Raw genomic sequence first — 20,870 nt, 5'->3', positions numbered from 1 at the left:
AGCAAATTTTACTGGACAAAACTGAGACTGATTTGAAAGTGGATTTTAAAATGACAGGCTACAAGAATGATAAGGAAAAAGATGCTACACTGGATATACAAATGAAACTGGCTGATGTCTCAATTATTAAAAGGGATATACAAATAACAAATCAAAAGAGTGACCTGGATAAATTTCCTATATTGGATTTACAAAAGAGTTTTGTTAACGTTTTGAAGCACTGTTTGAGCAGAGGCAAAGAAAAAATGAAAAGACATCAAGTTCTAGGACATTATTTGAAGGGCCTAAGGATCAAGATTGTTAAAAGTAAAGGGAAGGAATATAAAGTTGGTTTATTTGATCAAGGTTAAAATAGATGTGTTGTTATCTCTGGAACACCTAATGGACTTTTGCTGACCAAAATTGAACATTGAGGCTTTAAAGATTTGTTTGTAGATATGAGATATGGGAAGAAGAGATAATTAATTGTATTTTAAGAGAAGGTGATAAGTTACTAAAATTGTTTATGCTTTTGTGATGAAGGGGGAAGTCATGTCTTTATATATTTCTTTTCTTTTTCTTTACTATATTCTTATTTTTTTTCTTTTCTATTTTTCTTTTTCTTTTTTTCTTCTTTTCTGCACTTTCTTTTTTTCTTTTCTTTTTTTAGTTTGTATTAATTTTTATCCTTTTATTGTAATGTTTAATAAAATTATTATTAAAAAAAGGAAAGATTTTCCAGAAATACTTGGCAGAGGAAAAAGAACAGATTCCAAAGACAATTAGCTTTGTCTTTTGAGCTAAGAGCATATACGTTGTCAAGCTCAGCCACTGGAGAGCTTGAAGGAAAAGAATGAAGGCAATTTAATGGCATTGATTGCATTGGCTAGTAAAATCTTTATTTTTCTTTCACAGATGCAAATTACATGCTTCATCCAATTAAATTTTACAGCCATCTAACTATTTAATTCATCTTTAATGTCCTTTGCAAAAATCACAGGTCTTATAAATATTTTATTTCTCAGGCAGCAGGAATGGTTTGGAATAATTAAGGGGAATGCCAGTCTTCTTCATTTCCTTCCAGGACATACAAGCAAGTCCTGGCTCCTCTATGAGCCCAGCTAAAAAGACCACAGGACCACACAGCTGCTTTCTGTGTACCTTCTTGTATAATTTGTTGAAATGGCTTTTGTGGACAGCAAAAGAATTTTATTAGATGCTGATGTGTTTGAAGAGGGAGCAGCACAAATGGGAAGGTGGTGGCTGTTCTTTTTAGAGGCTCTGGGTCTATATAGATCAAAGCAGCACCTGATCATTTTTTTTCTAATGTGTTTTAAATTACTGAATGAATCACTGCCCATGAGTGCTTAGTTGACAATTTCTGTTCTGCTCAGATAGAGGAAACTTTTTTAAAAATACAAATTCCATGTTATGACAGCATGAGCAGCGTCAGCAGTGATTGGAATAGAAGTCCAACAGATGAAAGTTACAACTGAGAAAGAAATGTTTCTAGTTATTATGGGATGGAACACACATGAAACCTTTACAAAGGCCCTAACCTACAACAAGAATGGCTCATCTATCCCTGTTCCTAGTTAGTAGACCCACCAGGTTTTTTAAGCAGGAAACTGACAGTAAAGCTTTTTTGGGGAGGCATAAGGATTAGTTAATCTGATGGTCACCAATTCCTATAATACAGTTGAGTAGGGGAAGTTAATTTAACCCAGTTTGAGCCTGAGTCTGTTTATGACTAAATCCAGTCCTTGAGACTGAAGTTCTAATGATAAATTAACCTCCTCCCTTGACCAGTTAAGAATATCATGGAAGCAGGGCTAGTATCCATGTAGTCAGAAGCCTCCAAATGACAATATATGGCTGCCACCTTTACATTTTTTAACATACACTGCAGACACCAGGTATTTAAATTTATCAACTGGAGCAGGCCTTATCAAATGGAATGGAAAATAGAATATACAGTAGGACAGGTCATTACTCCATTTTCCCTGTGCTTGTCTACTGCTGGCTCACATCTGAAGCCTCCTAGTAGGGCTTCCTAAATATTTTCCTAAGTTAAATGCACACTGTGAGGATCATATGTACCCAATGGGATAAATTGGAAGGAGTGATCTTCATTTTTTAAATAACAGAGGTTCAGACTGAACTCAGTCCAAAAAGCAAGAGAATTTTTTAAAAAGTTTAAAGAAGAACTGGAAGAAATGCAAATGGAAATGACAAAGGGTCCTGAACAGCCACAACAAGAAACTGAGAGAAAGACCACCATGTTAGGTGCTACAAGTATTGACTTCTCTAAGTTTTTGGCATAATTATGGATTATAGATCCCTAATGTAGTATATAAATGGAATAAATGCTCCTCAAAAAAGAAAAAAATTATTTCACTATTTTAAAAAATTGAAACAAGGTTTAATCTATTTGCAAGAAACACGTATTAGAAAAAAGTATATAAAATATTTGATTTGCAAACATGTGAGTGAAGAATTTATTTCAGCAGGAGTTAAAAAGAGAAATTGAGCTATTTTGTATATAAACCCCCAATGACAACCAGAACTGACATTGACTGATGACGATGGTAGATATGTGAAAGTGGAAGCTACTTTGCATGGGGCCAAGACTTTGATCATGGGAATTTATGCTCCAAGACCTTGATCATGGGAACTTATGCTCCAAAAGAAGACAACGTTAATTTTTACAAAGGACTTATGGATAAATTAATGGACTTAACGTATGAAAATTGGTGTTTAATGGGGGATTGGAATGGAGTAATTCATCCACAAAAAGACAGAACTATCTAGAGTAATATTTCATCAATATTACTCTAAATTATATAAAGGAGAAGAAATTTCCGAGGCAAAGGTTGATGAATATTTAAAGAAACAAAATTTACCGAAGATTACAGAAAAAGAGAAACGGTTAAAGAATGGACCTATTATGATAAGGGAAGTTTGTGAAGCTATAATAAAAAAGGTTAGAATACAGAAAAAGCCTAGACCAGATGGTTTACCAGCCTCTTATTATAAACATTTTGAAGATGAACTGCTACAACCATTGCAACACGTGATGAACTCTATTTTACAGACTGGAAAGATATTGGTCAACTGAATAGAGGCCAATATACAGTCAGGTCCAGAAATATTGGGACATCGACACAATTCTAACATCTTTGGCTCTATACACCACCACAATGGATTTGGGATGAAACAAACACAATGTGCGTTAACTGCAGACTGTCAGCTTTAATTTGAGGGTATGTACATCCAACTCAGGTGAACGGTGTAGGAATTACAACAGTTTGCATATGTGCCTCCCACTTGTTAAGGGACCAAAAGTAATGAGACAGAATAATAATCATACATCAAACTTTCCCTTTTTAATACTTGGTTACAAATCCGTTGCAGTCAATCACAGCCTGAAGTCTGGAACGCATAGAAATCACCAGATGCTGGGTTTCATCCCTGGTGATGCTCTGCCAGGCCTCTACTGCAACTGTCTTCAGTTCCTGCTTGTTCTTGGGGCATTTTCCCTTCAGTTTTGTCTTCAGCAAGTGAAATGCATGCTCAATGGGATTCAGGTCAGGTGATTGACTTGGCCATTGCATAACATTCCACTTCTGTCCCTTCAAAAACTCTTTGGTTGCTTTTGCAGTATGCTTTGGGTCATTGTCCATCTGTACTGTGAAGCGCCGTCCAATGAGTTCTGCAGCATTTGGCTGAATGTGAGCAGATAATATTGCCCGAAACACTGCAGAATTCATCCTGCTGCTTTTGTCAGCAGTCACATCATCAATAAATACAAGAGAACCAGTTCCATTGGCAGCCATACATGCCCACGCCATGACACTACCACCACCATGCTTCACTGATGAGGTGGTATGCTTAGGATCATGAGCAGTTCCTTTCCTTCTCCATACTCTTCTCTTCCCATCACTCTGGTACAAGGTGATCTTGGCCTCATCTGTCCATAGGATGTTGTTCCAGAACTGTGAAGGCTTTTTTAGATGTCGTTTGGCAAACTCTAATCTGGCCTTCCTGTTTTTGAGGCTCACCAATGGTTTACATCTTGTGGTGAACCCTCTGTATTCACTCTGGTGAAGTCTTCTTTTGATTGTTGACTTTGACACACATACACCTACCTCCTGAGGAGTGTTCTTGATCTGGCCAACTGTTGTGAAGGGTGTTTTCTTCAACAGGGAAAGGATTCTTCGGTCATCCACCACAGTTGTTGTTCGTTGTCTCCCGGGTCTTTTGGTATTGCTGAGCTCACCGGTGCGTTCCTTCTTTTTGAGAATGTTCCAAACAGTTGTTTTGGCCACGCCTAATGTTCTTGCTATCTCTCTGATGGGTTTGTTTTGTTTCTTCAGCCTAATGATGGCTTGCTTCACTGATAGTGACAGCTCTTTGGATCTCATCTTGAGAGTCGACAGCAACAGATTCCACACGCAAATAGCACACTTGAAATGAACTCTGGGCCTTTTATCTGCACATTGTAATTGGGGTACTGAGAGGATATCACACACCTGGCCATGGAACAGCTGAGAAGCCAATTGTCCCATTACTTTTGGTCCCTTAACAAGTGGGAGGCACATATGCAAACTGTTGTAATTCCTACACCGTTCACCTGAGTTGGATGTACATACCCTCAAATTAAAGCTGACAGTCTGCAGTTAACGCACATTGTGTTTGTTTCATTCCAAATCCATTGTGGTGGTGTATAGAGCCAAAGATGTTAGAATTGTGTCGATGTCCCAATATTTCTGGACCTGACTGTAGCTTTAATACCTAAAGAAGGTCAAGATTTGACAACAGAGATGGCAAAATTAACTTGTTTGATTATAGAAAGATCAAGAACTACTTTTATCAGTGAGTGGAAACCCCTTATAGACTTTGCTGAAAAAAGAGAAAAATGAATTTGTGATTTATGGGTTTGAAGATTAGAAAGTGTAGCTTATGGAAAGAAGGAAAATATAATGTAACCTTAGTGAGAAGGGTAAAATATAAATGCATTTATAACTGCTGTCAAAAAGATTGGAAGCTGCTTCTTTATAATCTTTTCTTTTTTCTTTTTCTTTTTTATTTCTTTTTCTATTTTCTTTCTTACATTCACTATTCTTCCTTATTTTGTTTCTTTTCTAATATTTGTATTGTTTTTATCTTGTTAAAAATTTCTGCAATAAAAATTATATTAAAAAAAGTTTAAACTAAAGAGAAGATACTGTTCTATGAGCTGCTATCCCAGAATACTCCTTTGTGATTTTCTTCTGCTTCCCTATCAACCAGGGTGACACCAGTATAAACCAATTTAATTTTTCATTAAGAGAGAAAAACAAACTTAATAATTCAATTTACAGAGATTTGATTAGCTTTAATGAAAATAAGTATTCCAAGAGGGGAAAAAAAAACCAGAGTTAAAAAAAATAAAGAAGTGAAACATAATTACTTCTACCCAAACTGCCTAATCTCTATGCAACTAGGTCATATAGAGTATACTGGAGTTGGGTGGCCAATATATTTTTGTAGTAGTAGTAGTAGTAGTAGTAGTAGTAGTAGTAGTAGCAGCAGCAGCAGCAGCAGCAGCAGCAGCAGCAGCAGCAGCAGCAGCAGCAGCAGCAATTATAATAATATAATAATAAAAATAAAAAAAATAAAAAAAAAGAATTGAAAAAAGAATTGAAAAAAGAATAAAAAGCTCTGGATAGGAAGACCAGAAAAATAATGACAACGAATCATACCCTTCATCCATGCAGCAGTGTTGACAGCCTCTACTTACCAAGGAGCATAGGTGGGTGTGGAATGTTACAAGTACGCCACACAGTTGAAGAAGAAAAAAGAGCACTGGACGAATATCTGAAGGACAGTGAAGAAGATGCATTGAAGCTAATACACCATGAAGGCTTACTCAGTACCAAAGAAACCAAACTGGCCTATAAGAAAGACCAAATGAAGAACAAAAAAGAGACATGGCAAGGCAAAGTATTATATGGCCAGTACACACACACACACACACACACACACACACACAAACTAGCAGGCAAAGCAGATAACAACAAGACCTGACAATGACTAAGAGCAGGAAAGTTGAAAAAAGAGACAGGAGGGCTAATTCTGGCTGCACAAGACCAAGCCTGAAGAACAAATGCATACAAAGCCAGAATCGAGACGACAGCAACAGACAATAAATGTCACCTCTACAAAGAAGCTGAAGAAACAGTGGACCACCTGGTTAGCTGTTACAAGAAGATCACACAGACTGACTACAAACAACGTCATGACAAGGTAACAACAATGGTGCATTGGAATATCTGCAAGAAATACCATTTGCCTGCAAGCAAGCACCGGTGGGACCACAAAACAGACAAAGTAATAGAAAATGAAGAAGTTAAAGCTCTCTGGGACAAAAAAGTCTGGATAGTGGACATTGCAATACCTGGAGACAGCAGAATAGAAGAGAAAGAACTGGAGAAAAATCACAAAATATAAAGACCTGCAAGTAGAAGTAGAATGACTATGGCAAAAGAAAGCAAAGATAATATCAATGGTAATAGGTGTTTTGGGTGCAATCCCAAAACATCTGGAACACCACTTGAAGACCATCGGGATTGACAAAATCACCATCAGTTGATTCCGAAAGACACCTTTACTTGGAAGAGCTTACATCCTGTGACCATACCTTTAACACCATCGAACAACATCTGCCTATCCCAAGTCCTTGGGAAGGACTCGCTAGATGGATAAAAATGCCAAATACAGTCTAAACATCTGGTTGACTGTGTGACCAACCATAATAATGCATAAGTATAGGAATCCTCACACAAGTGTCCAGATAAAGGCAAATGGACACAGATAGAATAGGTAAAACTAATTACGTTGATCTTTAAAAACTAATTTATGATATATTAAAATAATTTAGTCCATCTGTTGTTCTCGCAGGAGTATGGAGAGACTAAATTTGTTAGAATCTGAACCCAGAGAAGAAACACATATTTTGAATATAAAGTATTATTATTCCATTCTGTACCATTTTTCATTAAAAGATGGAATAATCCTTCCCATGGTAGGCATTTATGCATTAGTTAAAAAAAAACACAAAACACACATTAATTTGCATAATCTTTGTGTATATAGTAATGAATATGTTTGAATGCAAATTTAATCATAATTGTGATAATTGGAATAGCAGTAACAGTGAGGAGTAAGAAAAAACAGGTTACCTCACAGCTATTTGGGACGCGGTGGCGTAAGGGCTTAATGACGCGGGAGTTGCCGGTCAGAAATGATTGGCTCTCCAGTGGTTCGAGCCCAGCTCCGCGGGACAGGGTGAGCTCCTGTCCCTTGTCCTAGCTCCTTGCTCACCCAGCAATTCGAAAGCTATTCCATCTGTGAGTAGATAAATGGGTACTCCCGTTTAGACGGGAGGAACCGGCGGTGCTGCGCAGGGGAGCAAAATACCGGTGCTGGCCGAACTCCGAATGCAGCCGGCATGAGCGGCGAGCAGCGAGGAAGATCTACGGAGGAGGAAAAGCCCGGATGACCCCCTAGCGACCCCTGCCAGTCACATAACGTAATTAATTGTAGAATTGTAATTGTATGATATGTACTTTGTGAGCCGCCCAGAGTTCCCCATTGGGGGGAGATGGGCGGACAATAAATCGAATGTAATAAATAAAATAAATAAATAATTCCAAAGCCTTCCCCTCCCCCCCTGCCAAGTGGCTAAACTCACACTATGCAAGTGTGGAAAGACAAGTTACCACTCAGATTCTGGGGGGGGGAAAAAAACGGGGGATAAAAAACATTGTTACTAAGGGAGGACTTGTGCTGCAACACTAATAATTGGTTGGAAATTTTCACCTCTGAACATTAGGCAAAAGTTATTCAGCTTTTAACTGATGGTAGATAACGCTGTTCCCTCATGGTTTTTTTTTTTTTACACTTTTAATCAATGGTAGGTAAGCTCTCATCTGTGAAGGGCTGCTGTATTCCTTCAGGAGATAATCAGTTAGGGAAGTTTGGTGGCTGGGGCCAGAGGAGGCCAGAGCCAAAACTGGATCCCATTTTCTTTCAGCTTCTCCTTTTCCATTTTTTCTTTTTCTTTTTCTTTTTCTTTTTTTTCTTTTTTTTTTTTTTGAAGTCTGATATCCTTCTGTTTCTCTCCATCGGCCTCTTTCTGATGCCCTATTTCTCTTTTGCCCAAGCAGCAGCCTTCAACCAAAGGACTTGTGTATCTTACCAGAGGCATGAACAGATCTCTTGCTGTGGCATTTGAAGTTAGGCCAAGAGTCACACGTGGCAGAAGGCCACCACAGTCATTAAGCAAGACTTGGATCGACTTCTTTTAATAGAGCTCCATCTTCAGTAAAATATGACACACAACCCTCTTATATCAGTTACTTTTTAATGTTAATTGGACAGGATTGAATTTTTTAAAAATATTGTTTCAATGCGCTTAAGATTTAGAATCATAACATTAGGAGTGGGTTTACCCATAAACTTTTTTTCTTGGAGCATTTATTTCAGTGCATGAAAACAATCAAGAAAAATGACATTGATGTAGGATATACCAAGAAGAAAGCTGAGGACAGGCTATCTTAGCACTTTGTTAAAGTGATTAAAACTCCAGGGTTGGAATTAGCAGAAGGATTCATGGTTGAAATCAATATACAAAATAGTAATCCCAGCCCAATCTAAATTCAAGATAAAGAACTAATTTGCCACCAAGTTTCAGAAAATGTTGCTGAGTCCATGTGTTGTGCAACAATTTTCCCTAAGGCATCTCTACACACAGCTGAACTGAGCGTTTCTCCATCTCTGCCTTCTGATTTTCCACATGACAGTTACCATGTGTGTTGTGGCCTTTCACTGTCTAAGACTCCAGGAGCAAAATTAGGAGAAGTGAGATGCATTCTGCTTCACTGATAGTGCTAGGGCCGACTTTTCTACAACCAATCTAACTGATAGCTCCTCTTATTCTCCTTCCTCATGTGAATATGATTTGTATGGCAGGGCATGAGGGCTGGGCTCAAGTGACCTTTCTACCCCCAAGCATCTCAGTCTTTAAAAAGACCTGAATATATAGGCATGCTGGTGGTGAACCACTAAATGAAACAAAGAGGAAGAGTAAGGTAATGAAATGTGACATGGGCAGAGGATACACACAGTGACAGTTGCTAGGATTGCAATTTCATTGGATGGATAACTATTATAGAATAATTGGATACTGTATGTGTCTTCTTCATAAGATGTTTACAAGGTACTCCATGTTTTGTGTTTTGAGCATACACACATTTCAAAAGAATGACATCAAATTCATTATGGAAAGGAATGTTTTGTGTCTCTTAAATTGAATGCCATGCTCAAGCTGAAAGAAATACATACTTTATTCAAAACGTTTGGGAAGATTGAAAAGAGATCTTGGAGGAAAGGCAAATTGTATTAAATTAGTCACACAGTTTTGGCAAAATATTATAATACTTGGCTGGACAAGTTCTACTTAAGCATGTGATTGAGAGAGAGAGAGAGCTGTTTTCATCAATGTATAAAGGGAGAAATATGCCATATATTGTTTGTCCCTCAAGAGGAAAAATGTTGGCAAATGGAAGATTATTTCAGTAGTTAATGTACTTCTGAAATGAGTCATGTGCAGCTCACCAATGCATCCAGAAACTTAATTGAAAGTTCTGGAGTCTGTTGTTATAAATAGAGAACCATATGCTGTGAAAAGTCATGAACTGTTTTTGATAGTTCCAAAAAGATTAGAACAGCATAAAACCCCAACTGTTCCAATCCTAACATCAGCATGCATAAATAAATCAAAATCTTTCCTACAATAATTCAAAAAACAAGCTAACATAAAACTGTAGTTTCTTTCTATATATTTGACTTCATGATGAATGATAAATACAATCATCTTCTGGTATGAATAATGTCAAGATTTCTTCCCTCCACCCTTCCCCTTTTTCTCCTTCCTTCCTTCCTTCCTTCCTTCCTTCCTTCCTTCCTTCCTTCCTTTGCAATTCAGATTCTCTTAAAACATTGGCTGTTTCCGACACACAAAAAGCTCTGCCAATCCTGACTATTGGCTTTCACTCCCACTCTCATTTAATCACTGCTTTTTTCTCTATGATTATGTGCAAAGCTGTATCTGATGGAAAATGAAAGCAGCAAATCCTATACCTACTGACCTCGAAGAAGGTTCTGAATTTTCAGCACACTCTAATGCCCATCTACTCTGAAGCAAACATTCAGGGAAACTTAATTTCAGATAATTGGGTATAAGATAGATTTAGGATTAGTTCAAAGTGTAATTTTCTCTTTTAGAATTTTAGAATCCAATCTAATTGTTGTGTGTAAAATAAAAATATTAAAGTATCAAGTAGAACAAAATCATACTTTATGAAGCTGACTTAGACTGTGTAGCCCAGCACTGCACGCCTTGGATGCCAGCAGCATTGTGGAAATTGTATGCATCAGGCCTTTCAACCAAAAGGATTCAACAAAGTATAACAGGAAATGGAAGCATCCATTCCTGGCTGACTTAGATATGTTGCAGTTAGGACTGTTTACAATTATTATTACCTTTTAAGGTAATCAATCAGCCAATTATCAAGTAGAGGTTTAAAAATGGATTATTTTTCTGCAACAACATTGTGCTTATTTTAGCATAAGATACAGTTATTGGGGGCAGAGAATAAGTCCATGGTTTAAAGAACCTAGCTGCACTACTCTGCATTTCTCAGCTCTGCAGGGCAAGATCTATATTGCAACTTAGAGTATCAGAGATCAAATATTACTTTCTGCTTGAAAAGCATATGTTCTACACTAATCTAGGCCCTCTTTTCTGGCTACCAAAAACAAACATTACAGAGCCTGGAGAGAAGTATTTGACATGCTAAGGGTACTTTGCCAATATAAATTTATCTCAAGATATTTCTGAAGACAATGTTTTCCAAGTTCATGTAATACAGTTGTCGCTGTCGTATACCAATAGCAAATACTGTAATAGCAAATACATAATGAAGGGTGAGATGATTTTCACCTCCTCTTTTTGAAAAACATTACCATGTTAAACAGTTCCTCAGAAATAGGAATATCTTAATACTAATTGCCATTCTTACTGTTGAGTATTAACTCAATTATGCAAGAGAAGGGCCACAAGAATAATTTGAAAAGTGGTGAACATGCCTTGTAGTGGAGAATTTAAGCAAATCAGTTGGCTTAGCTTAAAAGAAGGTTAAGAGGTTAAGCCTTGATTATGGGATATAAGTACTGAAGGGCTCTTCAATGAAAGTCATAATAGAAACCACAGTTTCCTACTCAGACAGTTATAGAAGAACACATTTATGATTATCAAACGTTACCAAAGAGAGAACGTATGGCCCAGTGAGCAAGCAAAGTGATATCAAGATTACTAAGATGTATATGAAGAGGGTTTAATCAGAGATTCATGAAAAGGAGAGGGGAAAAATAAATCCAAAGGCTAAATGGTTATTTAGCATTTCAACTTTCAGATGATTAAAATGAATAAGAAGTTATCCTCCCCTGAAAGCTTCAAGGGAAAAAGATGCATGAATTTGCTTTAGCATCATGGAATGGTTATACCCTGAAAGAATTTTATATAAGGTCACCCAGGTTAGAGTGTTTGCAAAGTGCAGTGGCTATTTGGAAAGCATTTTGCTGTTTTTCTGTGATTGTAAAGTCTAGCTAGAATGTTATATGGAGAAAAAAAAGCTCAAATGGAAGATGTCCACTTGAAAGAAAACGTGGAATCATTTCCGGTATATGTGGTGTGCTGTGCAATGGTGAGCACCATTCCTTTGGTAGACAAAAGAGCACCTTCTGAAGACTCATATGGGATATATCAGTGGGCTTGTAGAAATTGCAAGGTTAACACAAATACAAGAAGGAAGAAGAGAAGAGAAGAGAAGAAGCAAGCAAGCCTAAATGGAGAGGAGAACAATCTAAGAAGACCAACCACTTGGGAGAGAAATATAGAACAGGGTATGTCGGAGGAGGGTCTGTTTGGCTGACAAAATTTAAAACTTCATACTTCCATATTTTGTTCAAATCATTGCTTTTAAAAGTTGGTGATTTTACAAGAGGATAAGCCTCTTCAGTTCCCAATGAATTATGTTGAGAACAAGGAGGGGTCTCAGCACTTTTTCAAGTAGATCAAGTACATGAGATCCTGACTTGACCTGAAACAATCAAGAGGTATGGGAAGGGATGGCATGGCATGGCATGGCATGGCATGGCATGGCATGGCATAGCATGGCATGGCATAGAACTCAATTGTTCCAGTGATGTAGGAAGTCTTGAGACAGCCCTTTAAAACAGTGCTATAACCTTATTGTCTGCTAGGACAAGATATAAACTCACTCCCTGTTAACCAACTGCAAATATCGCAAGTTACTTCCTTGAAAAGAGCTGGCTATGACACCAGTTTGGTGAGATTGCCAGTCTACACATTTAATAGTAATGTAGTTCACATGGGGCTGTTTTCAGTGCAGAATGCAAAGAAAAGCAGGTGCAAGAGGCAGAGTCCAACAGGAGGAGGAAGTAATTGGTTTATCTAGCCGGTGTTGGCCTTTACTAAGTTTAAATATCAGTGCTATCTGTGGGCCAAAAGAAGCCCTCAAGATGGGTTAGCCAAAACGGGTTAAAGCTGTTAGCAAAATAGTTTCATAAGTTTTAAAAACAGAAATTAAAATACAAGTATAAAAATAAATACTCATCTGTTCTTTCTAATTACATTATTATGAAGGGTACATACAGTACATGGTTTTTCTAAACAACTACCTACATTCTTATACATTTCCATTAAGTTCATTACTATTAATGGGGCATTTTCAGTAACAGCTGTTAACTTATTGCACTCATATTCTCCAAAGATATATAATTGTCCCATCAATTATAAAGACTTTGGAAAAGAAAAACACTTCTTTTGACTGATTTTAGCTGAGACTACTTTATTAAAGTTTTATATAATATAGATTATTTATTTAATTAATTAATTATCAAATTTATAAGGCCAGTTGATTCCATAGCAATCTGGGCTGCATACAATATTAAGAACAAATTAACAACAACAAGAAGAAAAGAAAATAGTGTAAAGAGTAAAACCAACACTGACTCAAATATACAGCATTCCCAAAAGGGATTGCCACCCAACCTATCACAAGGCCTGGAGGAAGAGCCATGTTTTAAGGACCTGTTTGAATGAGGCCATATAAGGGTAATACAGATCGGGCGGGGGGGGGATGCTGTTCCAGAGAGCAGACACCATTACAGAAAAAGTTTGCTTCCTGAGTTCCATCAGATGACACTATTTAATTGGTAGGACCCAGAGCATGCCACCTCTGTCAGATTGAACAGGAGGGCAGACACAGTGGGAGACAGTTCCTCAGATAGCCAGGCCCTATGCCATGAATAGCTTTATAGGTGATAACCAGCACCTTAAATTGCACACAAAAGCCTACTGATAACCAGTGTAGTAGAGATGTTGCATAGACATACTGTAGCACACCCATAATTGCTTATGTCACTACATTCTAAATCAGCTGCTGCTTGCAAGTGCTCTTCAAGGTAGCTCCAAGTGTAGAGTGCATTGCAATAGTCTGACCAAAGTATGAGTTACTGTCTGGAGGGTCTCCTAGTCCAGAGGTACAAGATGAATCCATACAGAAGGTTTCCTGACTAATTAGATGGTTATTTTCATTGTACTTTCAATTGTGTTTTTTGAGAACTGGAAAATGCTTCTTTTAAATCTGTACGTTAGATTTACAGATTACATTTTAAAAAGGAATGTTTCACTTGAGCTTCCAAGGAAGTATTATGATTATGATTATTACATTTTTGTTCATCAAGGAATAACTCAGTATAAAGAATAAACAAAACACTGTGACTGGTGTTCTTTAGAAATCCGAGTTATAGCCAAGAATTTAGGAATAATTCAAGTAATTGTAAGATATAGCATGTGCCTTATTTTTATTATTATTAGAGTTATTTCCTATTTGAAGAAAAGTTTCCATAAATCATTGAGGAGGCAATTAAAAAAATTACTAAAAAGGTGATTGTACATATTGCCTGTTTGCACTGAACTGTAGAAAAAGTAGGTATTCTTTCCTCCCTGCTCCACATTTCCAAAATAGCATCTGTTAAGGAAATAAAAAGGTAAGACGCTGTTCTTTCTGGGTTACACTTATATGCTCTCAAACTGCCATGTTTTCAGCCTCACTTTTGGTGAGCACCACTACCAGGCAATCATGAAAACAGAAAGCTCAGCCACCATTTTAGGATGATTTTTACAGATTAACCTCTATAGTTTTAAGGCTGTGAAACCTTTTCAGAAATTATGTTATTATATGCTAAAAATCATACACTTTTAAAATATTATCTGAGCTAAAAACATGTTTGGAACAAAGTACTGTCATGATATTGAACATTTTTGCCTTTAATCATGGTATGAAATTGCACAGGGTTTTCAAAAGCTATGCAAAAGTGGAATAACTATAGGGTCTCTCAACTTAAGGAAGACTTTTTTTTTTTAGGAATGTTCTAAGATTTCCAAGTATTTGTCAAACAAGTATGTTTCTACAACTAATTAGACCCCTTTACATCTTGAACACTCCTGTTATCTCTCATTCATTACAGCAATAATATTTGATCAGAAAAGAATACACAAATAATCAAATCAAATTTTTATTATGGTCATAGACCAGCATAAACCCAAATAATGCTGGGATGCATGAAGGCCAAGGACCCAAGGACCTGGATTGAAGCTGGGGGAAAATATTAAATCACAGCCTAAGGAATAGGAAGAAAATGAAGTTTGTCTTCCATTAAAATGAATGCTGTTTTGATAGGTCTTTGTAGTCAAGAAATATATTAAAACATTATGAATCATCAAAGTAAGCTGTGATAGAATTATAATAATCATCAATGGAAGAGCAGCAAGTTTAATTCTTGGTCATTAGCTATTCTGAAATTCCCACTACGGGGAATATTCTTCAGTTTCTGAAACCTATAGCTCAATTGAATTTGTCAGGTTGGGGAATAGTTTGTATCTTCAAAATTCAGTCTTATCCCTTCATTCTTAAAACAGTGATTAAGAGGAATAAATCTCTTCAAATGTTTCATTGATACATGGAAAAGACTGCTGATTTTCTAATAAAATAGACTCCCTTGAGTTAAGCTTGACTGAACAGACAAATCCTTGTAGAAGGTTTTTTTTAAAAAAAAATGATTTCAAACATTTATGTGGACAACTAACTCAACCAACGTGACTCTGGGTTCTGTACAGCAGAAAATAAATATACAAAAAAAATCAACTGCATACCCTTCAAAGATAACCCAAATGTGTAAAATGGTGAACTGAATTGAATAGATTAATACTGGAATAGGTTAACATGACATATTTGCCATTTACAGGGTTCATATGCACTGTGGAACTGGGCCAGAACAAACAAAACTGTGGTTTAATTTGAGATAAAATCAGCATTTTATAAAATAGGCATGGATATTTCCAGAAGGGTGGTCATATACACTTCCTGTGATTAGTGGCTGCTCTGGACCACTGTTGTGTCTCCGAAGCATTAGTCTTTATGCTTGGTTCTTGTGGAAGATAGATGGGGACCTGATCTCCTTGTAGAGTTTGTTCTTTCCTTAGTCATGGGCAGCCCAGGAAGAAGTAATCCTTGGCCTTTACCAGTGTTTAGGAAACACTACAGGAAGGTGAATTGGCATGACAGCTGCACAGCTCCAACTGGGTGCATTGGAGAATAGGAATTTCCTCAGCCAGAAATATATATGGCTGTGAATGTCAGTTAAGTGTGTGCGTTATTGATGGGCTGAAAAAGTTCCAGCAGCTCTGCTCCTCACCTCCACTGAGCTGGGTTAAAATAGTTCAATTGAAATGGATTGAATTAGTTCACACAATCAACTCTAACAAGCTGAATGGGCACTACTGCACATTGTATGCACACATTAGATTATAGCTTGCCTTTGTCCTCTCAATAACTCAGATCATCAGGACTGAATGTTTGTAAGTACTTTTGATACTGATTGTATCAGATACAGGAGCTGCTAACTGCAAATCAGTTCTGATTCAGGGATTCCCTCATACATGCATACACACACAACAACTTGGAAATAATAAAGGATTATTAAAATCCTGGAAGTTTTCTTTTTGGATGTTGCCAATGGAGTGAGAAGATGAACCCTAGACAGCCCCTGGAAAAATTGAGCAAAGGTATGCTTTCATCAGATTTATGAGCATCCTGAAAATTCATATTACGTGAGCCTCAACAGCCTAGGATGAAATCAACATGCTTTCAAGTGAGGTGAATGTATTGTGGCATCAAACATAGTGTGAAAGGAAGGACAGAAATGCTTGCTAAAGGAAGTTAAGGTGAAGTTGGCCATTGCAGAATGATGTCAGGCTAGATTAGCCCAACCTGTCAATGTTGTAGCATTGAGGTTCATGTTTTGTGCCAGCAGGTTGCATATTATGGGGCTGATGATGAAATCTGAGGGGAAACCAATCACAGGCATGAAAATATTGGCATGGAGGTCAGTGAGGACAATGTAATTCAGCATCCTGTCACAATAAATGATAAAGTCCCAGGATAAACTGGTGGAGGAAAGGAAAAGAGAATGAAGCTATATAATCCCACCATCCCTTTTTTTAGTCAAAGAACTGTCCAAATGCACCCTTCAAATTTTATTTATTTGAATTTATTAGCCACCCAATTCCAATGGACACCCATATTTGATCCCATATTACTATGAATTATGTTAAACACAAAATTGTTCAGATATAAAAAGACACATTGACTTTCTGCTCTATGATAAGTTGAAATAAAAGCATACAGTGTTATTGTAAATCAGTACAAATTGCCTAGTGTTTTTAGTCATTCCCAGAAACATAAGAAATACAAGATTATGTGGAATAAGGTAATGGAGTTTAGAAATTCATGTTATGACATTTATTTGATGATACCTACAATATGACAACAATTGTTTAAATGTATGATGAAGGCAAAAATGTAAAAAGTATAAAGAGCATGTAGAATATTCGAATTCATCACAGCCTGTTAACAATGCACAAAAAGATACGGAAAGCTATACTTTGTGAGGCCAGATCCTCATCATTTTTAAAAATGGTAAAAACATGGTTGAAAGAATATTTGAAATTGAATTACTAATCTGATTTTGTTTTCGTTTTATGGTTGCAAACAATTTAGCACAGTATACCGACTGAAATCAATAGGCCAAGTAAGCCATGACTAACTGATGTCACATTAATTTAGAACAAGTCTGGATTTTACCCAGTGTTTCACAGATTAGGATTGTTCTGGGGTCCTGTTATAAATGACAAGGCAATATTCATTTTAAAAAATAGTAATCCTAAAAATAATAAGTAGATTTTGTTTGAAATGTATGATAATTTAACCATAATAAGTTTGAGTCTGGTCTAAAATTGTCTTGGAGAATTACCTTCTCTAAGGTAGGATGAAGCATGATTATAACAATGCTATTTTATATATTGGAAACTTGGCTTTCAGATTCTAATTTGATCCTGCAAGTCTTTGTATACATTGTATACAGTATATAGAGAATTCTTATTCAATATGAACATTTTATATCATAAAGAATTGATAATTCACTAGAGCAAAACCAATTTTTTGTGTGGAGGGGGGAATTATGTTTCTGCTTTGGGATTAATATTTGCACATTTTTTCCAGAATTCTCAGTAATAGATTATAATAAACTGCAGCAAAATTGCAATATATAGTTTAAGGGCTGAATGTAAAAGCTTCATTCATAACAACCAGCTACCTATTCTTACGTTGTCTCCAACTTTCATGGTTTGGCTAATATTTGCACCTATGCTGTAGAATTAGCCTTTCTAAAGATATCAGGCAACAAAGGCAATACCAAGTCATATTTTATAGAACTTTGCCTGCTATTTGCAGTTTGTAATCTTTCATTCAGCAGCCTGGTAATAACACTGCATTTTTGTTGCATCTCTTCTTCAAATGACTAATGAAGACAGCCTAATCAGGGCCCTGAGAAAAGAAGAATTGACAGAGCAGTGGCTACTGATAGATGCAAAGACAAGAAGCAACTGGGACACATTTGGAATCACTGGAGGTGAGTTATTTGCTGTACAATACAATGTTATTTGAAACAGGCAGCAATGACACACATCATTTATTTAAATACTGTACTGTATTATGAAATGTCGAGCAGCCATCTGTAAATACAAAATGTCTCACATTAACCTTAGCACCTCCAAAATACTAAATTGCTATTTCTATCATTGTGTGTGCTATCATACTGTCCTGATCAGTATATAAAAATCTGGTACCCTCCTGAAATATTGATTTAAAACCCTCTTCATACCTGACCATTGGCAATGCTAGCTAGAGCACATGGAAGGTGTAGCGCACTACATCAGGGAATGTTGTCTTTAAAAGTTACATCACTGTTTCTTAATCTTGTCAACTTTAAGATGCGTGGACTTCAACTCCCAGAATTCCCCAGTCAGCATTTGAAGTCCACGCATCTTAAAGTTGACAAGGTTGAGAAACAATGAGCTACATCATTAAACGTTTATTTATTTATTTTTATTTTATTATTACATTTATATGCCACCCATCTCCCCCAGAGGGTGACTCTGGGCAGCTTACAATTAAAATCCAAGACAATAAAAACATTAAAAATATAAATATCCCCAATTAAAATAACAAGTAATTTTATATAAAAAGCCAATATACATTTCAAGATGATGGGGGGAGCAGTATCAATCATCCCACCAGCGAATTCCAACAATGCAAGCCCCCATCAGGCCCCCAGGCCATCTGGCATAGCCATGTTTTTACACTTTTTCAGAAGACCAGGAAAGTGGAGGCAGTCCACACCTCAGGTAGCAAGCCGTTCCACAGGGCAGGGACCATGGCAGAAAAGGCCCTCTTCCTAGACCCCACCAGCTGGAATGTCTTGACTGGTGGGATCTGCAACATGCCCCTTCTGCCAGACCGAGTGGGGTGGGTGGATGTAACAAGGATGACACAGCTCCTCAGATAACCTGGTCCTGTGCCATGAAGGACTTTAAAGGTGATAGCCAGCACCTTGAATTAGACCTTGAAGTAAACTGGCAAAAAATGCAGCTCACATAATGGAGGTGTTATATTTGAACACCCTAGGGGCATTCAAAACTGTCTGCACCGATGCATTTTGCGCCAGCTGTAGCTTCCAAATACTCTACAAGGGTAGCCCCATGTAGAGCTCATTGCAGTAATCCAAACAGGAGGTGACCAGGGCATGAGTTACTGCATGGAGGGCCTCCTGATCCAGGAATAGGCATAACTGATGCACAACATGAAGTTGCACGAAGGCCCTCCTCTTCGAACAGGAATCATGGGTCTAGGAGGACCCCCAGATTACGCACCGGGTCTGTCTGGGGTAGCGCAACCCCACCTAGAACCAAAGATAATAAGCTCCTAGATCTTGAGGCTCCCCATACCCACAGCCACTCCATCTTACCAGAGTTCAGATGAAACCTGTTGTCCCCCATCCAGGCCCCTACAGCCTCCAAGCACTGAGAAAGGGTAGCCACAGCATCACTTAGGTCATCTGGGATGGAGATATATAGTTGAGTATCATCAGCATCTTGATGATACCTCATCCCATGGTGCCAGATGATCTCACCTGACGGTTTCATGTAGATGTTAAATAGGAAGGGTGAGAACACCAAAACCTGAGGCACTCCACAAAATAGGGGACACGGGCTGGATGTCTCTTTTCCTATCAACACCGGCTGGGATCAGACTTGGAGGAAAGAGCTGAACCAGCAGAAAACTATGCTACCCAACCCCAAGTCCTGCAGCCGATCCAAAAGGATACCATGATCTATGGTATCGAAAGCCCCTGAGAGATCAAGAAGAATGAGGATGAACACACTATCCCCATCCCGCTCTCATCAGAGATCATCTAAAAGTGCAACCAATGCTGTTTCTGGGCCTGAAACCTGACTGATAGGGGTCCAGATAATCAGTTTCCTCCAGGGTCCTCTAAAGCTGTCAAAAAAGTTGCTGTGGTCCAAGTCAGTCTCAACTCCTGGTGACTACATAGACAGGTCAATTCAGTTTGCTTGGTAACATCTTTTGGAAGAGAATTGCATTGCCTCCTTCCTAGTGCTGAGAGAGAGTGACTGGCCCAAAGTCACCCAATTGGCTTTTATGCTTACAAGAAGACTAGAACTAGGATTTCCTTGCTCCTAGTCCAGTAAATTTAATCACCAAACAGGTTGTCCAGTTAAATTAATTAATCAATCAAATGTATCTTTTTAGAATATTTTAATGACAATGATTGACTGATTAGTAACTAATGGCATGCATTTCCACAACCACTTTTTGTAAGCACAAAAAAATTTTTTAAAAGATTTTTAAGACTAGGATGCTTTAAAATTCTTAAATGTTTTTAAAATATGGGAATAAGTTAATGTCAGTGTTATGTGATCAACAGGGAATACTGAAGAACCCAGGGCATTCTAGTGCTGATGTAAATTTCAGGTGATGAAAGGGATCTATGATTTAGGAGGCATCTGGGTTTTAGAATGCAACATGTTCAGTCATAACAAATCAAAGGTTGTTTGGGGGACAAAAAGGAATATCTGAGCAAAGCACATGTTCTATATATGATTTCCTTAGACTTCAGGTAGTAAACGGTCTGGTGCTTGAAACACAAAAGCTGGAGAATAATTATGAAGATGTTTGGGGGGGAAATTACAAGAGCAAATAATCTGCCACTATTTAAAAAGAGTATACTGGAAATATCTTTGCCATAGTGTTTAGCTAAAGGCAGCTAAAATTGAGGCA

The 20,870-nt window shown here is 37.4% G+C and overlaps 1 protein-coding gene across 1 annotated transcript in view; it reads left to right on the top strand.

Moving 5' to 3' along the window:
- The window catches only part of LOC103051092 (disks large-associated protein 4-like), a 308,223-nt gene that overhangs the window by 131,395 nt on the left and 155,958 nt on the right, over window positions 1–20,870 (top strand). Inside the window, exon 3 of the mRNA XM_088154030.1 lies at window positions 18,040–18,141. The gene's annotated coding sequence lies outside the window, so the exon portion shown is untranslated. The remainder of the gene's footprint in view (window positions 1–18,039; window positions 18,142–20,870) is intronic.

This window comes from Python bivittatus, unplaced genomic scaffold (genome assembly GCF_059951505.1).
Source record: "Python bivittatus isolate LINGU-HERP-01145 unplaced genomic scaffold, Pbiv_v1 ctg000700_np1212, whole genome shotgun sequence".
Classification (NCBI taxonomy): domain Eukaryota; kingdom Metazoa; phylum Chordata; class Lepidosauria; order Squamata; family Pythonidae; genus Python; species Python bivittatus.
This window is presented reverse-complemented; position numbering and strand designations above follow the sequence as displayed.